The 24,512-nt window shown below is 39.4% G+C and overlaps 1 protein-coding gene across 4 annotated transcripts in view; it reads right to left on the bottom strand.

The window, feature by feature from the left end:
* Positions 1–24,512, bottom strand: part of LOC113623723 (neurexin-1-beta) — a 706,008-nt gene that overhangs the window by 94,810 nt on the left and 586,686 nt on the right. The gene's annotated exons all lie outside the window — the stretch shown is intronic.

Here is a 24,512-nt window from a genome sequence, read left to right as displayed (position 1 = left end):
CAAAAAAGTATGAACTCAACAGCCTTTTTGAGAGTGGGAATGGGAGACCGAAACATTTGTTGTGTAATGTAAAAGTTTAGTAGGCTTTGCTGACAAAGCTTACCCTGAATAGTACTGGTTTTCTGAGGAGTTTCCATCCTCCTTCCCTCATCTGTTTGCTCCGCTTTGCCATTCCAGAGAAACAGACTGGGAGTCAAGGTATTTGTGTACTGGTTTGGGCTTGGCTTATTGCTGGTTGTAGGACTAAAGATGACACAGATGAGTTAGCTTAACTCTGTGCTCTACTGACCTCAAAGGGTTGGGGTCAGGGAAGAGATGAATAATAAATGAAAATGAAGTTCCAGGGAAAAGTTACAAAGGCAGAACAAATACAAGGCAGTGATATTACAGAAAGTCTGGAAAGCTCAAAGGAATCTAGGCAAACATTAAAAAAGCCTCAAGTTCTTTATCATATCAGAAGCTACCTCATATTGCCCATTCCAAAGGAGGAGTTTGCTTATGATTTAGAGTTTAGACTGGGGGATTCACGGAATTTGAGAACTGGAAAACAAGTTAGTTTTTCTCTTAGTCAACTCCTATATAAGAGTAGTGGTTTTCTAAATTGTTGAGTAGGGTTCTGAGGCTCAGTGGAAGAGAGTATTCCAATTAATTATCCATCACTGTCTGCTATGGGCACAAGAGGGGATAGTGGCAGAGGTGGCATGCAGGCTACACATCTTCTGACCCTAATTCTAGTGCAACTGTTTTAAATTATGCCTGAGAGCACAGATGCATGGGGGAAAGATATAGCTTGTTAAGATCATGCAGCTCGTTTGCTTTCAACTTTGGAACAACATCACAAAAGGCAATTTGTACATTTCCTTACTCCTGTTAAGCACCTATATTCATAATGCCAACCATGAATTTTTGCTACTTCAGAAAGCCATCTTATTTCTTAAATTTGTGATGTCTCTATTACATTTTGCCAGTGTGAGGAAATGAGTGTCTAATCTTGTCGATGTAATATTTATTCTCAATCCCTGTAATATCCATTCATCCTTATTTGAAAGTTGATAAAATCTGTTGGCAACCTCCTTGAAGCTGCAAAGCAGTTATCCAAAACAATAATTTGCAAAATGTTCAATACAAATGGGCACATAGGCCATCCTTGAGCACTGATGTGTCTTTTTGATTCACATGTTTAACTCAATTTTCCTGAAGTCTATTGTAAACTTTAAAATTGTTTATTTTTTACAACCTTGTTTTAAAACTTACAAACCATAACATAGTGATCTTTCAGGATTACATCTGAAACAGATAATATTTCCAATAATCCCCGGGGGGCTATGGGTCAGAAATGATGAGCAATTCCACAAGGTATTTCTAGACATAACAAAGAGTATACACTTTTATGTTATTTCAGATAGAATAGCAAGGATGGAACATTTTGGTTCCCCTTGGTTTAACGGATGCCCCCTCTCATTTAGGAATATTTCTTTCGTTTTTTTTTTTTTGTGGTACGCGGGCCTCTCACTGCTGCGGCCTCTCCCGTTGCGGAGCACAGGGTCCGGACGCGCAGGCTCAGCGGCCATGGCTCACGGGCCCAGCCGTTCCGCGGCATGTGGGATCTTCCCGGACCGGGGCACGAACCCATGTCCCCTGTACCGGCAGGCGGACTCTCAACCACTGCGCCACCAGGGAAGCCCAGAAATATTTCTTGACGAAATCTAGTTGGACAGCTAGAAATGTACAATTTAAACACAATGCAATAAGGATTGATTTGCACTATGAGAAGAAATCTAGAGGGCCAGGAAAAGGCAAGGTGAATTGGATGAAGGAAGGGCAAGTAGATTATTGCTGGACTACAAAGTTTACACTGGTGAGACGGTAGAGATAAAAGAAGATGAAGAGATAGGCAAGGGTTAGATCAGAAAGAACCTTGTAGTTCATTTTAAGGAACTCAGGCACCTTAAACCTATGAAGCAGGGCAGTGATAGGGTCAGATAGGCATTTTACATAAACCCTTGAACCTGAGGAAAGACTTGTGTTTCATGACTCTTTCAGTTATAATAAAATATTTATTGTACTCCATAATAAGCGTCTGTCATTCTGCAATCCATTTCTTAGTCTTTCAAAACTCACAAGGACATATATTTTAAAAATTGTGGCACTCTCTGGTGTCAATTTGTATGAGACATTTTTGGGGGAGGCAAATTATTTTTGTGTTTAGTGGTTGCTGTAGTTTTCTTGAGTCTTTTCAGTATTCCCAATTTAGGCTACTTGGCATATCAAAATTTTATGGCTCACAAAAGTGGGGTTTCCGTATTCAATCTTGAATTGCTTATTCATATTCTTCCTCTGAAAATTCACAGTTTTTCAAAGCCATCTCTTTACTCTCTCTTCCCCGCTTCCTTTGCCTCTCAAATCAACAACTTGAAGATAAGTGAATTAACACACACTAGTTTGTAATAATAATGTAGGTAATTTGACACTCTGAATTATAGTCCGGGCAGAGAATATTAGGTACATTCTGTCTCCCAAACATCATCACAGATTATTCATATTCATTTCTTACTATATGCATCTAAAGTGCAAATTAAAATAATTTGGAATTCTGCAGGAAAGACAGAGGGAGGTAAAAGCTTATTGCCCATCTCATTGCTAAAGCGCTGGAAACATTTTCAGCATTCCACAGATCCACAGCTTGAAAAGCTCATTGTTTAAACATGGCATCATGACGGCAACACAGTGTAGAAAACAGTGGGGCAGGCTGTCGCCCTGCAGCCAGTAATGATCCACAGTAACCAAAGGAATGATAAATGCTTCATAAAACTATCTTTTTTCTTAGTTCATTATTGAATATTTTAAATTTATTTAGTATTCCTGCTGCAAAGAATACAATAAAGGAATTATCAATCAATAGATCATGTTCTTATCAAGTGCCAGACAAAATAATCCTCATAATGGAACTACCCACTGTGAAAAGATAGTAGGAAACTGGCCGGAAGGAACCACAATGTTAATATAACCGAATGCTATGCAGAACAAAAATATGATATACTGTGGGGAGCAGAAAAGGCGATTATCTTTAAAGAAGAGATAGACTTTTATACAAGTGTTAGATTTTGATTCCTAATACTTGAGAGGATGCAAACATGCTTCACCTCTGAAATGGCTCTAAATTTTTTCCCCCTTTTTACCAGCCCACTGTTTTTCTTCAGGCCATGAACAGCATTGTCTACCTGGATAATTGTGAGAATCTACTCACTGGTATCCAATGGCTTCAGATTTCATACTGTTGAATCGACCATCCACTCTTCACCAGTATTATCTTTCAAAAACGCAAACAATTTCACGTTACTGCTAAAAACAAAACAAGCAACAACAACAACAAAACCACACTCTTCCAGAGCATCCCATTACCCAGAGAATTATAGTCTAACCTCTTTTGTGGCATAGCCAGTATTCTCTAAACATCTACTCTAAATGACTCCCATCCTCGTCTTCTGCTATTCCCTGCATTCTAATCACCCTGTGTCTGCACCAAATTCTCTAAAACACTGTGCATGTTCACAACTATAGACCTTTGCTCGTGCTGAAGCCCCTGCTTCGAATGCTTTTCCTCTAATTCGTCACCTGAGAAAACCTTACTGCCAAGGCTATTATTTTCATCACAGTTTGACTTGTTGGTTTTATTGGAATCTGTTTTGCACTGCAGAGAACTTCTTGAAAGTATTAGTTAACCACTAACCTTGTGCTATTGAAATAACACAATAAATACACGTTGAGCAAAGCGGAAATCATACCTTAGTTGTCTTTTTCGTCATCGATGACTAACATTGTTCTTATACGTAACGGATCTTCAATAAGTACTTAAGCCTGTGGAACTTCCTCTGTCTGCACCCTTTCACATGGATAGCCACCCTCTTCATTCTCAACCCTCACTTTTTTTTCCCCGCCCACTGGGGAATTTTGTGTATTTCTCAGCACCTATATATTGAAAACCTGTACAGCACGTGATTGCCTCATCCTATGCCTGTCAAAAGCCACACTGAATACAGAAGCAGAAACACAGACTCTAGTGTGATGTCTTGTCCTTGGTGTCTCCTTTGGGTTCCTGTCCCACTCTTGCTTTCCGACTGTCCAGGGACCAAGGCCGAGGCCACCAAGTGGAAGAAAGGTGGCAGCTCGGGGGGAGGAGGCCTGTCTGATTGGTCAGGAGGCTTCCCAATCTGTACACTGAGCCTCAGGCTCCTAGACGGAGCCCAGCACTGTGGCACGATGTCTGGTTCAGCGCTGGACGAGCAAGGGCTCACAGACTGATTGACTGCCTCGTGATGGAAGCTGTTTTTAAAATAGGCGTCCTCCTTAGGGAGGCCAAACAGTAGGAATTCCAATGTATTTAGCAGCCGTACTTGTTTTTCTTTGAAAATTATTAAGTTGACTCTTTGGTTCCAGTAAGTTGACCACCACACCCTCATCTCCCTGGGACCAGGTAACTGAACACAACAGACTGTGGGGATCCCAGACCCTCTGAGCGAGGAGAGAGCACAGTGCAGGGAGGATCTCTAACGGGAGCTCATTCTGATTCCTCACTTCCCAAGGTGAATCTGCGCAGCCCAGAGAGGCGCAAAGCTGGGAGCAGAAGCCGTGACAGTCTGAGGGCAACGTTCAGGCCAAGAGTGAAACCCAGCTTCCTTCAGCCACTCTGGGCAGAAAGTCCTGGAAGTTTGTCCCTTAGCTGAAAAATCTCTCTGACGGATTTGAGCGCATCCTGGTCCTCCCCGAGGCCTCTGCTGCAGGCCGCGTCAGAAGCCGCAGGCCCCGGAGGAGGGCCGTCTTCCCCACAGTCCTCGTCCTCGCTGTCCTCGCTGTCCCCACTTCTGCTCCGGGCGGGCCTCGGGGACGGTGGCGCTGAGCTGCCTGGGGAGTGCTCTGGCTTATCAGGGCCTGCCAGAGGCAGCTGTTCCAACGGCTTTTCCTGTTTTCCGCCCTCTATCAGGATTCCCAGAGCAACGCCCAGGATTTCAGCTTCATTCATGCGGTACACAGTCCTCACGGCAGGAGGTCTTGCTGCAGCCACTGGCGCCGTGGCTCTTCTCCTCCTTTTGGGGTCTTCACCTGCACCGTCCTCTTTTCAGCCACCTGGGCTGTCATCCATGCGGGAGGCACCCTTCTTTTATTCTCAGATTCTAAGTCTTCCACCTCCCTAGTCTCTCATGAAGAGGAACCAGGGCCCAAGCTTAATGACTTCAGGACAGCAAATCCCACTCTCTCATCACACGAGGAATTACAGGCCTGTTTGTCCTGAATGGGAGTCCAGCTTTAATTCCGGCGACAGCGCCGCCCGTGTGCCCGGCGCTCACCCAGCACGGTTTCCTGCTTTCAGGCCCGCGCCCCCTTCTTGGCTTCCGGGTCAGGTCCAGGAGTCTGATTCTGGGCGGTTGTAGGGAGCTCGGAGGCCGGCTGGCCGGGCCCCGCCCCGCGCTCACTGTGGCCACACCCGCCCCCTCCTCAACCCTCTTTCAATCAGTGGACAACTCCTGCTGATTCAGCAACGTCCCCCTTGCCTACACCCCATTCCCACTGCCACTTCCCTAGTTCTGATTCTCATTACTTCTTTCTTGAATTACTGCAATTGTCTCTTCAGTGGTTGCTTGGCTTCCAGTCCCTCCCTTAGATCATTTTACAACCAGCTGGTTGAGTTGTTTTCCTGAAGCGCAGCTTGTAATAATTCCATTCCCTGTCTTGAGAAAAAAATCAATGGCTCTCTAATGCCTGCAGAACAAGTCTAAACCCCTTAGCAGGTTCTCTATCATCTGCCCACCATGTGCTTTCCCAGATTTTGTTATATATCCCCCTGTACACACTCCACACACCACCCTAACCCTATTCTTTGTCATTCCCTGAACCTTTGTATGAATTCTCTCCCTTGATCTCCTAGTTGCTTTTTCCCTCATCTCAACTTGTTGATATGCCCACCTTTCAAGCAATGGATAAAATGCCCTGTTCCATAATTAGGTACTTTAAGTACCTAATCTCAGACTTTTTTGCTCATAGAGCATATTCGTTGCATTACTAAAAATGTACAAATGTAATCTAGTAATCTCATTCAATGTTATTTGTACATAAAACTCTACTCTATTTTTTAATTTTTATTTTATTTTCTTATACAGCAGGTTCTTATTAGTCATCAATTTTATACACATCAGTGTATACATGTCAATCCCAATCGCCCAATTCATCACACCTCCACCGTCACCCCCCCCACCCCGCCACTTTCCCCCCTTGGGGTCCATACGTTTGTTCTCTACATCTGCGTCTCAATTTCTGCCCTGCAAACTGGTTCATCTGTACCATTTTTCTAGGTTCCACATATATGTGTTAACATACGATATTTGTTTTTCTCTTTCTGACTTACTTCACTCTGTATGACAGTCTCTAGATCTATCCACGTCTCAACAAATGACCCAATTTCATTCCTTTTTATGGCTGAGTAATACTGCATTGTATAGATGTAACACATCTTCTTTATCCATTCATCTGTCGATGGGCATTTTGGTAGCTTCCATGACGTGGCTATTGTAAATAGTGCTGCAGTGAACATTGGGGTGCATGTGTCTTTTTGAATGATGGTTTTCTCTGGGTATATGCCCAGTAGTGGGATTGCTGGGTCGTAAGGTAATTCTAGTTTTAGTTTTTTAAGGAACCTCCAAACTGTTCTCCATAGTGGCTGTATCAATTTACATTCCCACCAACAGTGCAACATCCTCTCCAGCATTTGTTGTTTGCAGATTTTCTGATGACGCCCCTTCTAACTGGTGTGAGGTGGTACCTCATTGTAGTTTGGATTTGTATTTCTCTGATAATTAGTGATGTTGAGCAGCATTTCATGTGCCTCTTGGCCATCTGTATGTCTTCTTTGGAGTATTATCTATTTAGGTCTTCTGCCCATTTTTGGATTGGGTTTTTTTTTTTTTTTTTTTTAATACTGAGCTGCATGAGCTGTTTAAATATTTGGGAGGTTAATCCCTTGTCAGTGGCTTCGTATGGAAATATTTTCTCCCATTCTGAGGGTTGTCTTTTCGTCTTGTTTATGGTTTCCTTTGCTGTGCAAAAGTTTATAAGTTTAATTACATCCCATTTGTTTATTTTTGTTTTTATTTCCATTACTCAAGGAGGTGGGTCAAAAAAGATCTTGCTGTGATTTATGTCAAAGAGTAGCCTTCCTATGTTTTCCTCTAAGAGTTTGAGAGTGTCTGGCCTTACATTTAGGTCTTCAATCCATTTTAAGTTTATTTTTGTGTATAGTGTTAGGGAATGTTCTAATTTCATTATTTTACATGTAGCTGTCCAGTTTTCCCAGCACCATTTATTGCAGAGACTGTCTTTTCTCCATTGTATATCCTTGCCTCCTTTGTCATAGATTAGTTGACCATAGGTGCGTGGATTTATCTCTGGGCTTTCTATCTTGTTGCATCGATCTATGTTTCTGTTTCTGTGCCAGTACCATATTGTCTTGATTACTATAGCTTTGTAGTATAGTCTGAAGTCAGGGAGTCTAATTCCTCCAGCTCCGTTTTTTCCCCTCAAGACTGCTTTGGCTATTGGGGGTCTTTTGTGTCTCCATACAAATTTTAAGATTTTTTTGTTCTAGTTCTGTACAAAATGCTATGGGTAATTTGACAGGGATTGCACTGAATCTGTAGATTGCTTTGGGTAGTAGAGTAATTTTCACAATACTGATTCTTCCAATCCAAGAACATGGTATATCTCTCCAACGGTTGGTATCATGTTTAATTTCTTTCATCAGTGTCTTATAGTTTTCTGCATACAGGTCTTTTGTCTCCCTAGGTAGGTTTATTCGTAGGTATTTTATTCTTTTTGTTGCAATGGTAAATGGAAGTGTTTCCTTAATTTCTCTTTCAGATACTTCATCATTAGTGTATAGGAATGCAAGGGATTTCTGTTGCATTAATTTTGTACCCTGCAACTTCACCAAATTCATTCATTAGCTCTAGTACTTTTCTGGTGGCACCTTTAGGATTCTCTATGTATAGTATCATGTCATATGCAAACAGTGACAGTTTTATGTCTTCTTTTCCAATTTGTTTTCCTTTTATTTCTTTTTCTTCTCTGATTGCTGTGGCTAGGATTTCCAAAACTATGTTGAATAATAGTGGCAAGAGTGGACATCCTTGTCTTGCTCGTGATTTAGAGGAAACACTTTCAGTCTTCACCATTGAGAATGATGTTTGCTGTGGATCTGTCATATATGGCCTTTATTATGTTGAGGGAGGTTCCCTCTATGCCCACTTTCTGGAGTTTTTATCATAAATGGGTATATGGAGCTGGAGGAATCAGGCACCCTGACTTCAGACTACACTACAAAGCCACAGTAATCAAGACAATATGGTACTGGCACAAAAACAGAAATATAGATCAATGGAACAGGATAGAAAGTCCAGAGATAAACCCATGCATCTATGGTCACCTAATCTATGACAGAGGAGGCAAGAATATACATTGGAAAAAAGACAGTCTTTTCAATAAGTGGTGCTGGGAAAACTGGACAGCTACATGTAAAAGAATGAAATGAGAACATTCCCTAACACCATACACAAAAATAAACTTAAAATGGATTGAAGACCTAAATGTAAGGCCAGACACTCTCAAACTCTTAGAGGAAAACATAGGAAGGCCACTCTTTGACATAAATCACAGCAAGATCTTTTTTGATCCACCTCCTTGAGTAATGGAAATAAAAACAAAAATAAACAAATGGGACGTAATTAAACTTATAAGCTTTTGCACAGCAAAGGAAACCATAAACAAGATGAAAAGACAACCCTCAGAATGGGAGAAAATATTTGCAAACGAAGCCACTGACAAGGGATTAATCTCCCAAATATATAAACAGCTCATGCAACTGAATATCAAAAAAACAAACAACCCAATCAAAAAAATGGGCAGAAGATCTAAAAAGACATTTCTCCAGAGAAGACATACAGATAGCCAAGAGGCACATGAAAAGATGCTCAACATCACTAATTATCAGAGAAATGCAAATCAAAACTATAATGAAGTGTCACCTCAATGGCCATCATCAAAAAGTCTACAAACAATAAATGCTGGAGAGGATGTGGAGAAAAGGGAACCCTCTTGCACTATTAGTGGGAATGTAACTTAATACAGCCACCATGGAGAACAGTATGAAGTTTCCTTAAAAAACTAAAAATAGAACTACCGTATGACCCAGCAATCCCACTACTGAGCATGTACCCTGAGAAAATCATAATTCAAAAAGACACATGCACCCCAATGTTCACTGCAGCAGTATTTACAATAGCCAGGACATGGAAGCAACCTAAACGTCCACTGACAGATAAATGGATAAAGAAGATGCGGCACATATATACAATGGAATATTACTCAGCCACAAAAAGGAACAAAGCTGGGTCATTTATAGAGATGTGGATGGACCTAGAGACTGTCATACAGAGTGAAGTAAGTCAGAAAGAGAAAAATAAATATTGTATATTAATGCATATATGTGGAATTTAGAAAAATGGTTCAGATGAACCTATTTGCAAAGCAGAAATAGAAACAGAGATGCAGAGAACAAACGTATGGACACCAGGGGGGTAAAGGGTGAGTGGGATGAATTGGCAGGGTGGGACTGACATATATCCATTGCTATGTATAAAATAGATAACTAATGAGAACCTGCTGTATAGCACAGGGAACTCTACTCAATGCTCTGTGGTTACCTAAACAGGAAGGAAATCCAAAAAAGAGGGGATATATGTATACATGTAGCTGATTCACTTTGCTGTACCAGCCGGAAGTAACACAACATTATAAAGCAACTATACCCCGATTAAAAAAAAAATAGCATTGACCAATCACGAGGTTTTCTAAGTGACTTGGAATAGGATGACATATCTGTTAGGCAACAGTCATTGGAGGGGAAAGGTAACTTCAGGATTAGAGTTTACCTTTCTGGTCTGCTACACTTTTCCTATCTGAAACAACCAGATTAGTCTACATTATCAGAGCATAATGTCACTGAGGGTGTGTGTGTTTGGTTGGGGGAGGGTGTTATCAATTTTAATTATAAAGTTTTCAAGTGAGTAGAAGAGTTTCTATTTTTTTTTTTCTGTAGATCTGTGTTCATTTTTGTCATTAGAGAAGTTTTTTAATATCCTGTTATTTTTTTAACACCCATATCTTTCATTTTTTGAAAATATTAAAAGAAAACAAATTGTACTGCTGATGTCTCACCATTTTAGCACATCAGAAAGAGAAGACTCTTTTACAGCTGTCTCTCCTCTGTTCAACTATGTGCTGCTGTGTAAGCCTTGACCTTAAGTCAGGTAGGGACCATCTCACTCACTCAAACCTAAACTTTAAGTCCTTGCAGAGTGTCTTTGGGTTCAGTGTTACGGCTCTTTCCCCAGTCTTCACATATCTATAGCTAGTTGGTTGATGAAGCAAACTGTCATTGGTCTAATAATACGCAAACTGTGTCCATTGGTTTATTGCCAGATGATTTTTTTCATAATAAATTAATGATATAAAACCCCTGTGCAAGCTAGCAAATCACTGTGAGTCAGAAAGCTCAACAAGGCCTTAATCAATAATCCTATGCTACTACTTTTTCCAAAAAGTTCAATTATTCACTAAGAGTTTAGCTGAAAGTCTCCTTAGATTATTGCAATATTTAAATAATATTTATGGAAATAGCCAAATATGTTCAGCTTTGGCTCTACCTCATGTGCAGATTTTTCATGAGCTCAGGAAAGTCACCATGGCCAGGAGAACTACCATAGTTCTTGATGACCTCTTGTCATTAGTGGAACTTTGGTGGCTTTGACAGAATCTCTATAGTCAGTGAGCACAGAAGGTTCACACTAAAGACACCAAATCAAGAAGAATCTCTAGGATTGGATTCAAAGAACATTAGACATGGAGGGCGTTATAGAAATCATTGAACAATCCCTCTCTCTCTTCTTTTTAAACAAGAAGACTCGTATCAAATATAGAGTTAGTTTGTAGCAAAGCTCTCTGACCCCTGACCCTCCAGATCCCCTGCCACACCTATCTCCATATTGAACAACCTTTTTTCATACACAGATCTCAGAATCATCCAAACAGTTCCAAAAGGAAGTCAGTTTTTATTACTAACATAACGGAGAAGTCTTCAGATTGTTAATTTAAAGTCATTATCAGACTAGGCTCAAGTTCAAATTCTCCAACTCTCTCATTCAGTAAATCATACAAGAGCTAGAGTCGAGGTAACTAGAGCCTCAAAGCATAAAAAATAACTTGTTTGAAATTTATTTGCTGTGAGGAGGACACCCCACGTTTTAATGAACCTCAGAGCAGATATAAGCTGTCCTCAGTGGCTTTGGTATGAGTTGAGCTCCCTGCACATTCTTCCTTTAGAAATGCAAAAACTCTTTCAAGAATTTTATGCCTGCATGGAGAAAACTGCTATTGTGTACAATTAGCATATTTACTAAGGTTTGTCATTACTTTTGGTAATTAAAATCGTACAAAGAGAGAGACATATCCAATTCAAGAAAATTACACAGTACAGTAATACAATCATAATGGTTGCCTGACAATTATTAAAATATACCAAACTCTTCTTTACAGTAAAAGTATTCACTAGAGTAGCTTCTGAATAAGATCATTGCTGTGCTTTCTATTTAAATATGTTTTTCTGCGCAGAAAATTATAATTACATTTGCATAACTACTGTAATCAATCTAGAATTATGGCTCAAATTTTTTTTTTTTTTTTTTTTGCAGTACACGGGCCTCTCACTGCTGTGGCCTCTCCAGTTGCGCAACACAGGCTCCAGACGTGCAGGCTCAGCGGCCATGGCTCACGGGTCTAGCCGCTCTGCGGCATGTGGGATCTTCCAGGACCGGGGCACGAACCCGCGTCCCGTGCATCAGCAGGCGGACTCTCAACCACTGCGCCACTAGGGAAGCCCAATGGCTCAAATTTTTATTCTCCAAATCACTATTCTTTCTAAGACATCAGGAGCTCTGAGGCATAATCTGGGTTTGTGGATCATTATTCTAATTTGTAATGGGATTAAATGTATTTTTGCACCTTCTTTACATGCATCAGTCATTCTAGGGATACAGTAGGCAATACAACTACTTTGTGCAATTTGTTTATTTCTAATTGAAAAACAGGCTTTAATTTCCCAAATCGATTTTGTCCAAAACAAAAGAAAATAAACCATTAGCAAAAACAATTATTTACATTTACAAAAGGAGAACACCAAACGATATTTGGATGAAGTGGACTTCCATAGGCAAGACAAACATTCATCTGTACATTCAGGTGTCTTGTACTTACTGAGATTAGCTGGGATGGCCGAGCTAAATTCTGTCCCATCTTGGAAATACTGGCTAAAATAAACCAAAAATTTCTTTTGAATGTTTCTCTTTATTCCTGTTGAATTCAACAGGCTTCCATGGGACCTGATATTACAGCTATATCTATTTTTAAAATCCAAGTCAGATCTGATGAAAATGATAAGCAGACAAAAATACCAATCTGCAACCAGCCTTCTAGAGCCATGGACCGGGAGGCTAGCTCTATGAGAACTTCCTGCTAGCTCCTTTTTCTGACCAGTCTGCTGACAGTGTCAGAATCCCACAGACCCTATCTGCATGGTTCTTGTCTCCGGAGGGCAGAGACCGAGGCGCAGTAGCAGACCAGAGCATGAGGTACTCTAAAATCCAGTTTGTCTCTGGTCCTGCTACACAGTGTTTTTGGTTACCAGGCCCAGCTACTCAAGGGAATGATGTCTCCATGGACCAGGCCAGCACACAATAAATTCTCAAAAGCACAGACAATATATATTTCCTGAGAGTCACTGTATGAAGTCACTACCGAAAGAAACCCTAAAGCCTTTCTCTAGCAAAGGATTTCAAAATCATTTCCACGTGAAAAGATGTTACACCTAACTCAATCTTTCAAACTTTTTTTTTATTTTGGAAGGTTAGGAGCTTTGCTGAAAATTGCACAAGGAACTGTTTTAATGACCAATTAATTCAGATTGGCAGACACACAGGAGTAAATATGTTCAGTGAGTAACAGCAAGGGTCACATGGATACCCAAAGGATTATGTATTGACTTTGGAAGAGAAATTGAGATAAACTGAGAACAAACATTAAGTCAGCCGTGGAATTACAGTATTACTTAAGTGTGTACTCAACTGTATGTTTATAATCACAGGTAATGCCTACCTAGGAAAAAATGGAGCCAGCAGGTAACTTGACTTGTATTTACATAATGTTATAAAAATAAATTCTTGCCTCATTACTGAGAGCCAGCCTCTATTATTGATACACTACCAGCCTCTAGAAAGCATGGGGAGCTCTGGATGTAGGCTCAGCCTTATTTGGAAGGTGTGTGAATTCAAAACAACAACAGCTTCAAGATTTCTTTCTTTAAATAGGGTAGCAACATGTATTCAAAAGGTAGAGAAATACAGTCAAAGAAGCAGGCAAAGAATCATAAGAAATTGGAGGTAGGTGGATATTTAGTATGTCCTAATTTTGTTTTTTAACTTGTTTCTATTCTAATTTTCTATACATGAAAATTTATATACATGCAGGCACAGAATAAATGAAAGATATTCCTTCCTTCCTTAATTCTGAGATAAAGCAAACCCACATGAAGCAGAAATTACATCACGTGTGTGCTAGTTTCAATGAACGCCTGACAGTGGAGGAGATGGAGAGTGGTGGAATGGTGGAATGCTAAAGGTAAATTGAATGTGGAGCTAAGTCTTGAGCAGGAATTTAAAGAGGAGAAGCTATGTGGATAAGCTAGTAGGAGACTGATCCAGGTATGGCAGAAGTAAAGTACTGAAATTCTAGTAATTAGGGCAGCATAAACATGGGTCTAGTTTAAAGAGTGTGTGTTCAGAAAAAAACCCAAAACAACAAGACATGAAAATGGTGAGATGGGGGTTACAGCAGAACATAGATGGAGTTGAAGTGTTGGTGGGGGCAATCAGATTTAATACGAAGATGCCGTTTATTTATCAAAGTAAAAACCCAAAAATTCTTTTTGAGGAATAATAGTCTCCAAGGCAACTGAGCTTTATAATGAATAATGACAATGGCTAACGCTTACTAGGTGTCTTCTATGAGTTCTGAGGACTTTATGTATGTCACATCATTTAATCCAGGATTTCTCAACACAATCCACAATTTCTCAACACATTTCTCTTGGCACAATTGACATTTTGGGTTGAGTGATTATTTGTTGTGGAAGGCTGTCCTGTGTACTGTAGGATGTTTAGCTGAATCCTTGACCTCTACCTATTAGATGTCAGTAACAACACCCACACCCCACACCTCCCAACATACACACAAGTCGTGACAATCAAAAATATCTCCAGTCATGGCCAAATGTCCTCTGAGGCAACACCTCTCTAGTTGAGAGCTTCGGACTTTTTCTTAACAAGAAGCTATGAGTTAAATCTCATCAACTTTATTTTCACTAACTATCTGTTCACAGATGAAGGGCAGGGATGTTAAATTACTTGCTCAATGTCACACGGTTAATAAGCAGTAAAGCCTGCTGGTCTTTGCTCCTGGTTCCTGGCACAGACCTCCTATATCCCCTGGAATTTCCTGGGTGACAGCAGTGTCTTTTGCTTTGATGAATCTTAGTGGACTCCTGGATGGGATTTGGTCACCAGGAAGACTAAGTCGATATGAGAAGGTTGGAATTTTCAGCCCATTCTTCAGAGAAGGAGAGGGGCTAGAAATGGAGTTAATGATCAATCATGCTTACATGATGAAGCCTTCATAAAAATCTCAAAAGTATGGCGTTCAAAGCACAGTTGTTAAGTAACTTGCCCAATGCCACATGCTTAATAAGCACCAGTGAAGCTTGTCTGTGAACTTCAGCCACTTGATTCTAGGGACTGGATTCTTAACCACTATTGTCTATTGCTTCCTCACAATCTTTCTAGGCAAGAATCTAGCATAAAGTCCTATTAAAAAATAAGAAATAACCCAACGTAATAGCCCTCATCTTAACTGAAATATTAAAAATTGGCCAGACTTCTTTATTCTAGTAACGATATCACAGCCAGTGCAGTCAAGACTCCTGTCTCTTGTTTTGCAGTTTATCCAGTGACTGCCTTTCTCATCTCATGCTTTTTCAGTGATATGTTCTACATCATGTTAAAGAGATTTTGTTGTATCTGACCTTAAATTGACATCAGAGAAACAATTATCAGCGCTTCTCTGTTTATTTCTTCTGGGCTTTGGCTGTGTAGGGAGAATAAAAGGTTCTTGCTTGTCCACAACTATTTAAAAAATGCAATTATTTGAGTATACCTTGTAGCTTCCAAGTGTACCTAGATTGTACAATGTGCGTAACTGTCCTAGCAAAAGGGGACGATCCACCTGCACATTTTCTGATCAGAGTTGCTCCCTTTTCCTTTAATGATATATGGAAAGTGAGGAAAGAATGCTAGAAGGGAAAAAGGTCTGCCTTATCTTCCACGTGGGGGTTTTGCAATCACGTAGTGAGAACTCCTCTGACCTCATCTCACTTTAGGTAGGCAGGCAGGAGACTGTGGACAGAGTAAGGAGGAAAAAATGGGCAATAACTTAGAAATAATAAATGGTCAAAGCCTCCCCTCTTCTGGAAAGGTAAACAGGGATTGCTGCTAAAGGAAAAAGACCTCAGCTAGATAGGAGCATGCCTGACTCTGTGTGTGTGGCCTCTATTCTCCCATCTATATAATATTTATGAAAGGTTCTTCTTAATGATAAGGTTCCATGCATCAGTAACAATGAACGAAAGATAAGGAAGGATTTGTAGGCGTCATTTATTATTTTAATCTATTAAAAATCATAGAGAAGGCAGCAAGTGAGAGACACAAAAAGAGAATCACAGATTCATATGGCCAAAAGCACACCGCTTGTCCAAAGCATGTCTTTTGATCCCAGAAAGTTCTATCTAGGAAACCGCAGACTTAATCTGAGACTCTGCTTCCTCTTCTGTGAGATGGAATAACACTACCTCTCCGGCAGGATTTTCTAAGACTTAGACTGAAATCTCCAAGCAGACAATATTTCAAACAGTATTTGGCACAATACAGGCAAACAGTAAATACACATTGGCTAAATGGAAGTTGAAAGTTTTCAAGTGAAAATGTAATTGTGCAATGAAGTTTAGTTCCCTTTCCCTTCTTGGAGTTTCACTGAGCATGGAGAAAACGTGAGGCTTATATTTATTTTAAGGAGACTTATGGCTTAACAGGAACGTGGAGACTAATGCAACTCAAGAGACCAAGGCAACCAGGGAGGCAAAGCTCAGAAAGATGGGACACAAATCACAGGGATCAGGTGGAAAAGTATGCGCCTTAAGTAAAGACCAAGGGGTCCAATATTACTCAAAGAAGGCCACGGCTTCCCTGGTGGTGCAGTGGTTGAGAGCCTGCCCGCTGATGCAAGGGACACGGGTTCGTGTCCTGGTCCGGGAAGATCCCACATGCCGTGGAGTGGCTGGGCCCGTGAGCCACGGCCGCTGAGCCTGCGCGTCCGGAGCCTGTGCTCCGCAACGGGAGGGGCCACAACAGTGAGAGGCCTGCGTATGGGGCGGGGGTGGGGGGAGGGGGGAAGGCCAGATGCCTTTTCCTACCACCTGAGGGGCCTTGGAGTTCCAGTCAACTAATCTTGAAGTGACAGAAGAAGGTCAAGTAGAGTCGTTGGCTTACATTTCATTGCCAGCGCTAGGGATGAAGTAGGGTAATGAGGTGAGGCTATATATATAGACTAAATCAAGGAAGTTTATCTCCAGGCACAGAAGCAAAGTTTGATCATTCCAAACCACTTTGCAGTGAAGAGAGGGTTGCCTGGAATGAATGAATGAGATTAACAAGGCCTGTCTAACCTTCCACCTCACCAAGTGTCGACATTTTTTTTTTTTCTTCCAGCTTTAGAGATAGAGGATATGTCTCAGCTCCCAGAATTTTAGGCATAATACTGGAAACTGACATTTGATTGGCATTTTATGCAGTACAATTGTGTGAACTTTCAGGCCGGCTGTATAACAATCCTTCCCTGCCGTGTGTGGAGCACTTTGGGCCCCTCTGGATGATAGATGTGATGTGAATGGGAAGCGTTATTATTACTTATGTTTTATAATATGTCCTCTGTCACAACAGAGACTTCTTTTGAATGTGCAGTAAAAGCCCCCAAGTGATGCATTGTCAAAATATTTTTGAAATGAAAAAGCAAAATTAACCACAAACTGCCCCGTTGCCTCCATGAAAATAGCACTGCAACATAACCAGGGAAAATCAATGTTAAATAAGGAAAGCTACAACCAAATAAAAACCTAAAAGATGGGAATGAGCCCTGTGTTTGGGAGAAGTATGCTTTTGCAAATCTCAACAATGGTAATTTTGCTTTCCAATTAAAGTGTAATAGCAAAAGAGCAAATCATCGCCCAGAGCATCCTCAAGGATAGCTCGATGAATTTTGCTTTACTCAATAAGAAGGAAAGTTTTCAGTAGAGCCCTTTCCTTGGTAAAGATTTGAGCAGCAAAGACACAGGATTTTTTTTCCTCTTTACATTACCCAAACCCAGATATCTTCTGATGACTCATCAATTCATAAAGACCTGTATGGTCAGGAAGCACATATTTAAATATACAGCGAACAAGTGACAAACGATAGACGCTAGTTTTTTGGTGGGTAAAATTCTTCTAAAACATCAAAGATTTTCTAAGAGCAGCGGGTTTACTCCTTATATCGTCGAGTTTCCGTTTAGGGACAGGTCACATTAATTCTCAGGAACTCTTTCCAGAATGTTGTTTAATTAGTGTGACTCTTTCAGATTCCAAATCAGGATGCTATGATATTTTAATACAGGAAGATGTCAATTTAAATGTGATAGATAATTGACTCTCTACAGTTTAATACCATTTTAAAAGATTGTAACTTGGATGCTTTCTCTGCAGTAGGAATGCATCAAAGGGCCCACTGTGGGCTGGAAAAGTTAATGCACTTCTCTAAAGGTTTTGAGTCCTGGAGAACCTAAAACAATAAAATAACATTTCCTCATTAACATACTAGTCACAATGTCATTCCCATAAAGTGACTCTGGCATAAAAGGCTGGCCTTTTTCCAGACGATCTTTTATGGGGATGGTTTATTTTTCTTTGTCTTGACATTAATGAGCTATGTATTCAGGGAAATAGATTTCAATGCCTGTCAGATTACTAATCAGATGCTTTTCTGCTGCTCCAAGAGCAAGCAGGGACCTCTGGTAAAATGGGGGAAAACTAGACGATTCATTGAAAGGGGTCATGAAAATAAATGTGAAGGCAGTAATGGACCTATTCCAACTATGACTTCATGACAAAATGCTATGACTTCCAACATTTTATTACTTGCCATATCTTCCTGTTTTGCGTTATTGTCATACCTTTTTTTTTTTTCCTTCTGAGTCTTACATTTTTGGGGAAAAAGAAGATAAAGATATATGTAAACGTTTTTTAAGGTTGTAAGGTCTCTGATCCTAAAATTCAGACTGCTGATTTGATATAAAAAGTATGTTTTTATAGCTCAAGGCTGCTGGTTATTTACAAGCATCTTGGAGGAACAATTTCTTTCTTGAACAATTCTGGTATATCCTATTCTACCATGTCCTTTTCTACCATAGTAGACTGAAGTTGACTGTCTCACCAACATTTTACTTCCTATTGATGTGGAATAGGCTGAAGATGTTAAGGCAATCTAACAAGAGGGATGGGCACAGGAAACAGTCATTTATATTGATCACAGCATCCTGAGCCTCAGTGGAGATGAAGAGAATTTTTTTAAAAATCAGGAAAAGAATGAGTTGGCAGGATTGAGAATATAGGGAAAAGATTACTGGAAAATACTCAGTAGGTAAATATAGATGAGGGAATAGGCACAAGGTCAGGCAGCAAGCACACTTAGCTTCATATTTCCTAATCACTCCCTCTGCTTTGCAAACCCTTCCAAAACATTACCTCATCTGTGCTTTCATCATCCCCAGTGTGTAAGATTCAATTACTCACCCTATCCCTCTGTGCAGCTGAGAGATTTACCTTTATTCATCCCTAGCTGTCTTGATAGTCATTTCCTCAGTTTAGCACTTATTCTGATTTTCTGATTTTGATTTTAGACTGATCTCGCTAACAAGTTTGGAAGCTCTTTGAGGACAGGTATACATCTTTTCTGTGCTTCTCTTGAATCCTCTTTTGAATCCTTAGTCCTTGAGATAGGTCTTGATTGATTATAACAAGGTAGTTTCAGAGCATGTGGTAGATTATTGAAGGCCCAGTTTATCATTTTCAGCATATGTGTGTATATTTGTTAACTGTACGCTGCAAAATGGGCATTTCATACTCAAAACTCAAGTAGCTGGGGCACCGAATTATAATTTTGATCTATAAACAAAAGATAAACAATGTGTCATATATATTTTATAATCAGAGAATGACTGTGTATCATTCCTTATAAGAAGCATTTATAAATACATGTTTGTCTTTTTCTTAAATGGTTTTATTGTTTACTGTTATATTCATTCTAATTAAACTGTTTTAACACCATAATGCTCAAGTGTCTTCTGCAGTTTCATTTTTTTAATCCTAGAATTCATAACTGCATACTGGAAGTGTACTTACGGCACATTCTTGATGTGAAAATGCAAATGTTTCCAAACATAATTATCCATTTGAAAACACTGCACCCACCTGGACATTTTTCCCAGCAAGGGTTATTCTCAGAGTATGCTTTTGTAGGTTAATACTCTAAGGAATTAATTCATACATGAGCCAGTAATGGAAATTTATATGCAATCATATTATTTACTTGATAATTCCATATAAATTTGAAACAGTCAGAATGCCCCCTGTTTTACTCCTCAGTGGTAGTTCTAACAGATTTTAACAAATTCAGGATGAACCAGTCATGGATGGGAGGAGAGCATTTAATTCCTGCTTTAGCCTTCCAAATTTAAAATAAATAAATAAAGTTCTCTTTTTTCCTCTATTTATGTTATATTACATATAAATGTATAAAATATATTTAAATATATGTATACATATAGATACACAACTACAATAGAAAGATTAAATATCTACCCAAATCTCTCCTGCCTGCCCCAATCCTTCCTGTTTCCACTTGAGTAACTATAAATAACATTTCTCAGTTCTTCCAGAAGGAAAAAAAAAAAAATACATTCAACTTGATCTCAAGAAAGCATTTTTCTTACGCTGCCACGTTAAGTCAGCAATTTTAAAATATACTAAATTAAAATGTTCATTTAATCATTAGGTAGGAGGTTAAAGTATGTAGCACTTTACCAATGAAAGCCTTTTCCTAACTATTAGTAGATACTGACTTCAACTGATGATGCCTGGTAGCTCTACCAAACTTCTGCAAAGGGCTGAACACGCATAAGCACTCTAAGAAGGAATAGGAAATACACTGTCATCTACTTAAGTCTTTTTTTTTTTAAATAAATTTACTTATTTTATTTATTTATTTTTGGCTGCTTTGGGTCTTCATTGCTGTGCGCAGGCTTTCTCTAGTTGCAGCGAGCGGGGCTACTCTTTGTTGCTGTGCATGGACTTCTCATTGCGGTGGCTTCTCTTGTTGCGGAGCATGGGCTCTAGGTGTGCGGGCTTCAGTAGTTGTGGTACGTGGGCTCAGTAGTTGTGGCTTGCAGGCTCTAGAGTGAAGGCTCAGTAGTTGTGGCGCACGGGCTTAGCTGCTTCGTGGCATGTGGGATCTTCCCAGACCGGGGCTCAACCCGTGTCCCCTGTGTTGGCAGGCGGATTCTTAACCACTGTGTCACCAGGGAAGCCCTACTTAGGTCTTAACACTGAACAACTAGTGCTAACCTGAGATGTCTTCTGGAGTTTTGAAGCATAGGTTGTTTTTTCTAATTTAAGGACCAAGTTGCTTTGGAGTGTTCATTCTCTAAGAAGTCTATGGAGTATATCTATGAAACTTGATTATGTTTTCTGTGTAAGATCTGGGCAAGCTGGATATGGCCAGTATAGCAGGATGGAAAGGTATTTTGCTGTGAAATATGCACAGACTCAAGTCACAAAATCTAGGGTAAGCAAAAGCAGGCAGTAAGCATATTGCGATTCTCTTAGACAAGGAAAGAATCTTTTTGTTAGTTTGTTTTTTTAATATCTCTAATATATCACATAGTTCCTAAATGCTTCCAGGTTAGAAATATTGTAAGAAGTAATTTTTTAAGAAACAAATTATTAAAGACTCAAATGTTAGCCTTTATTTCAATAAAAGGAATATAATTAAAGGAGCCAAGGATGTTAGTTAAAACCAAGAGAATTCTTTACTGCTGTCTTCCTAGACTTTAGAATTCCTAAAATGTGTTAAATAACCAAAACATTTTGAAAGACTTTTAAAAACATAATATGCAGTCATCTTGAACATGTATTTTGCTAAATCATCTATTTAAGAGTCTTCTACTTTATGACCCTACATAAGAGATAATTCAGACACCATGGCTACAAAACAAATGTTGGCAGGTAATAAAAAATGATAAATAACTTTTCTCATTATTCCAATCCTGGGTACTGACTCTTAGAAAATGAAAAAAAGTGGCCTCTTATTGCTTTCTAATTCAGAAAGCATATTAATTCTTGCAGTTAATACTTTTTTTTTTTTTTGCGTTACGCGGGCCTCTCACTGTTGTGGCCTCTCCCGTTGCGGAGCACAGGCTCCGGACGCACAGGCTCAGCGGCCATGGCTCATGGGCCCAGCCGCGGATGCGGGCAGTTAATGATTTGATACATAGCATGCTACCAGATTTTCTAACACAATTAACACAAGAATCTTTCCCTCCCCAACATAATATAAATAAAAGATACAAATCACTTAGAAAAACAGAGGTTTACACTTAGCACCAATTCAAAGTTCTTGTGAAAAAAAGCTAAAGGATGTGTACAAGATTTTAGAACTGGGATACAAATCTGAAATGTAACAGGATCACTGCCGAACAATTACAGATAACAGAATAAAATGTATGGCTCCTTGCCCAGAACTTTGGAACATAATCAAGATAGTACAAAATAATTTTGAATTCTTTATTTTTAAAAACAAGAGATGTGTTATATTTGGCTGTACCCTACACATTTTCATTTTACTGTTTTTCTGAAATCTATGATGAATAGTTGCTGAAATGTCAAGGAACAAAAACATTAGATTTTTATTCACTGACCTGTAAATGTATTGGTTGTCAGAATCTCTTATATAGTAGGTAGAAATAAAGCTTCTACGGCAACCAAATTCTATCCTTAGCTAACGCTGGGGTTCAGTTTCTATGAATAGTCCCAAATCTTGTTGAAATCAAGTAGCACTACATAACTATATTGTCTTCCAAGGGACTGTGTCCTTCTACAATGATAGCCAGGGAAGAAACAAGGATACACTGAAGATAGCGATTTGTAGCAGGTGCTAGGGCTTGCTTGATATAGGTACATATGCATGTCAGTCTACGTAATATACTAGAATCCATAAGAGCACAAAACACTGCCAAGAGTTTCTCTTGTCCTTTTTGAAAAGAAGTCACAGACTTAACCTGGCTTAGTAAGTTTGGGTGTTGCTTCTCTAAATGAGATTTTGATTAAGAATTATTATATCTGAAAGTCTTAATGCCTTCATCACTTATATTTTTTGATACCATTTCAAAACATGTGATATGTTATAAAGGGACATTGATGAGCTTATAGTTGCCTTGGCACTAAATCCAACTAAAAATGAACCCAAGAACATTAAAGGGGCTAGTGTCAATTTTTTCCTGTGAAAACTCAACATGTTTTCTCCTATAAATGTGTTCAACCTGGTGATCAATGACAAGTTTGCAATAAAAATCTGGGACTGGTTTTTACTTACTTTGAATAAAAGGTTAACAATACAGGCTTCATGGATGTTTAACCAGCATCATGTTAAAAAAAAATGAGGGAGGCAAAGGCAAAGCTAATGGACTCACCTTTTAAAAAGTAGTTCAGTGGGATAACTGCTGTAGCACCACTCACTTCAGGGCCAAACCTGTTTAAATGGGCAGTCTCCCTTGGATCTTATCCAAGGAAATTTAAGTAATCAAGTACCAAATCATGGTGGGGCAGATGGGATGAACGACTATCTTGCATATTGTTTAGTGAGTGTCACATATAATTTTTAGAAAAGTAAAGTCGTCCTCTCATACATAATTTTTAAAATAACAAACTATATATGGCATATGTAAGTTTATATATGCTATCTAGAAATATTAAGGACAATATGAACATATCTGACATTTATGCCAAATAGTTTACATTGGTTATTGCATATAATCCTCACAGTACTCCAGGAATTAAGTGTCATTACTCTCATTTTACAGATGGAGCTATGTCTCTCTCTACACGGCCAGTTCTTGCTGAAATCAAGTAGTAATTCATCATTCTGTTGTCTTTCAAGGGACTGTGTGTCCTCCCTTCCTCACTGATAGGGAAGAAACGAGGAAAACGATTTGTAGTAGGTGCTGAGGCTTGCTTGATATAGGTACATATGCATGTCAGATGGGTTTAAATAATGCACCTTGTATACCACATCAGGTCAGACAAGGAACCAAGACTGTGAACTCAAGTCTAATCCAGATCTTAGGCCTTAAGTACTTAGCTATAACATCTGTCAACACAAAACACTGGGTTTTGTCTTGTGTTTTGCTAAAATAGCTTACATTCAGAAGTAACCTAAGGTTAAACTAAAGAGAAGTAAGAATTTCCCTTAGTCTCATGCCTACTTTGCCTAAATATATTTCTTAACACCTTACTTTTGCAAGAAAATTACAATACATAGTCTATCCTATAGAATAATACTAACAGTTTCCTTTAAAGTGGGTAAGATAAGGCTTCTTATCAATTACAGTTCTAGCTAAAGAATTAAACACTGAATGCACAGAACCAGTTCTAGTCCCATTTCTGCAACCAGTTTTGTCACCATGGTAAGTTGTTTAATTCTTTAGGTTTCTCAACTATAAAATGAGGATTTTAGACTCGCTGACATAGATTCACAGTAGTTTTAAGATGGTATGATAATAACATTCACTCAGACTATAAATTTGCAAACATTGCACTGGACACCAAGAAGAGGTTCACAGTGGCTGAGAACAGACAGGTCAGGTCTTGAAGAGGTTTATAATTTGGGGAGTTGGGGGCAATGAGTGAGGTAGGGAGGAGTGGACAAGGCACAAAAGAAATATGTTCTTTCTCCAAGATGACCTTACTGACACACTATAACTAGCATGTTCGTTTTAACTAGTTTTACAACAGACACACACAGGCAGTATCTTACCACAGTCTCATAAGCAGATGGTTTGTGAACAAGGTGCGGGGAGCAGTGCAAACATGAGTGGGTAGAGATACAAGGTCTTAAGGTAAGAAGACTGGCTGATACAGAGACCTGGAAGTGGGGATAAGGAG

This window comes from Aethalodelphis obliquidens, unplaced genomic scaffold (genome assembly GCF_003676395.1).
Source record: "Aethalodelphis obliquidens isolate GAN/ISIS:26980383/991018 unplaced genomic scaffold, ASM367639v1 scaffold12, whole genome shotgun sequence".
NCBI lineage: Eukaryota > Metazoa > Chordata > Mammalia > Artiodactyla > Delphinidae > Aethalodelphis > Aethalodelphis obliquidens.
This window is presented reverse-complemented; position numbering and strand designations above follow the sequence as displayed.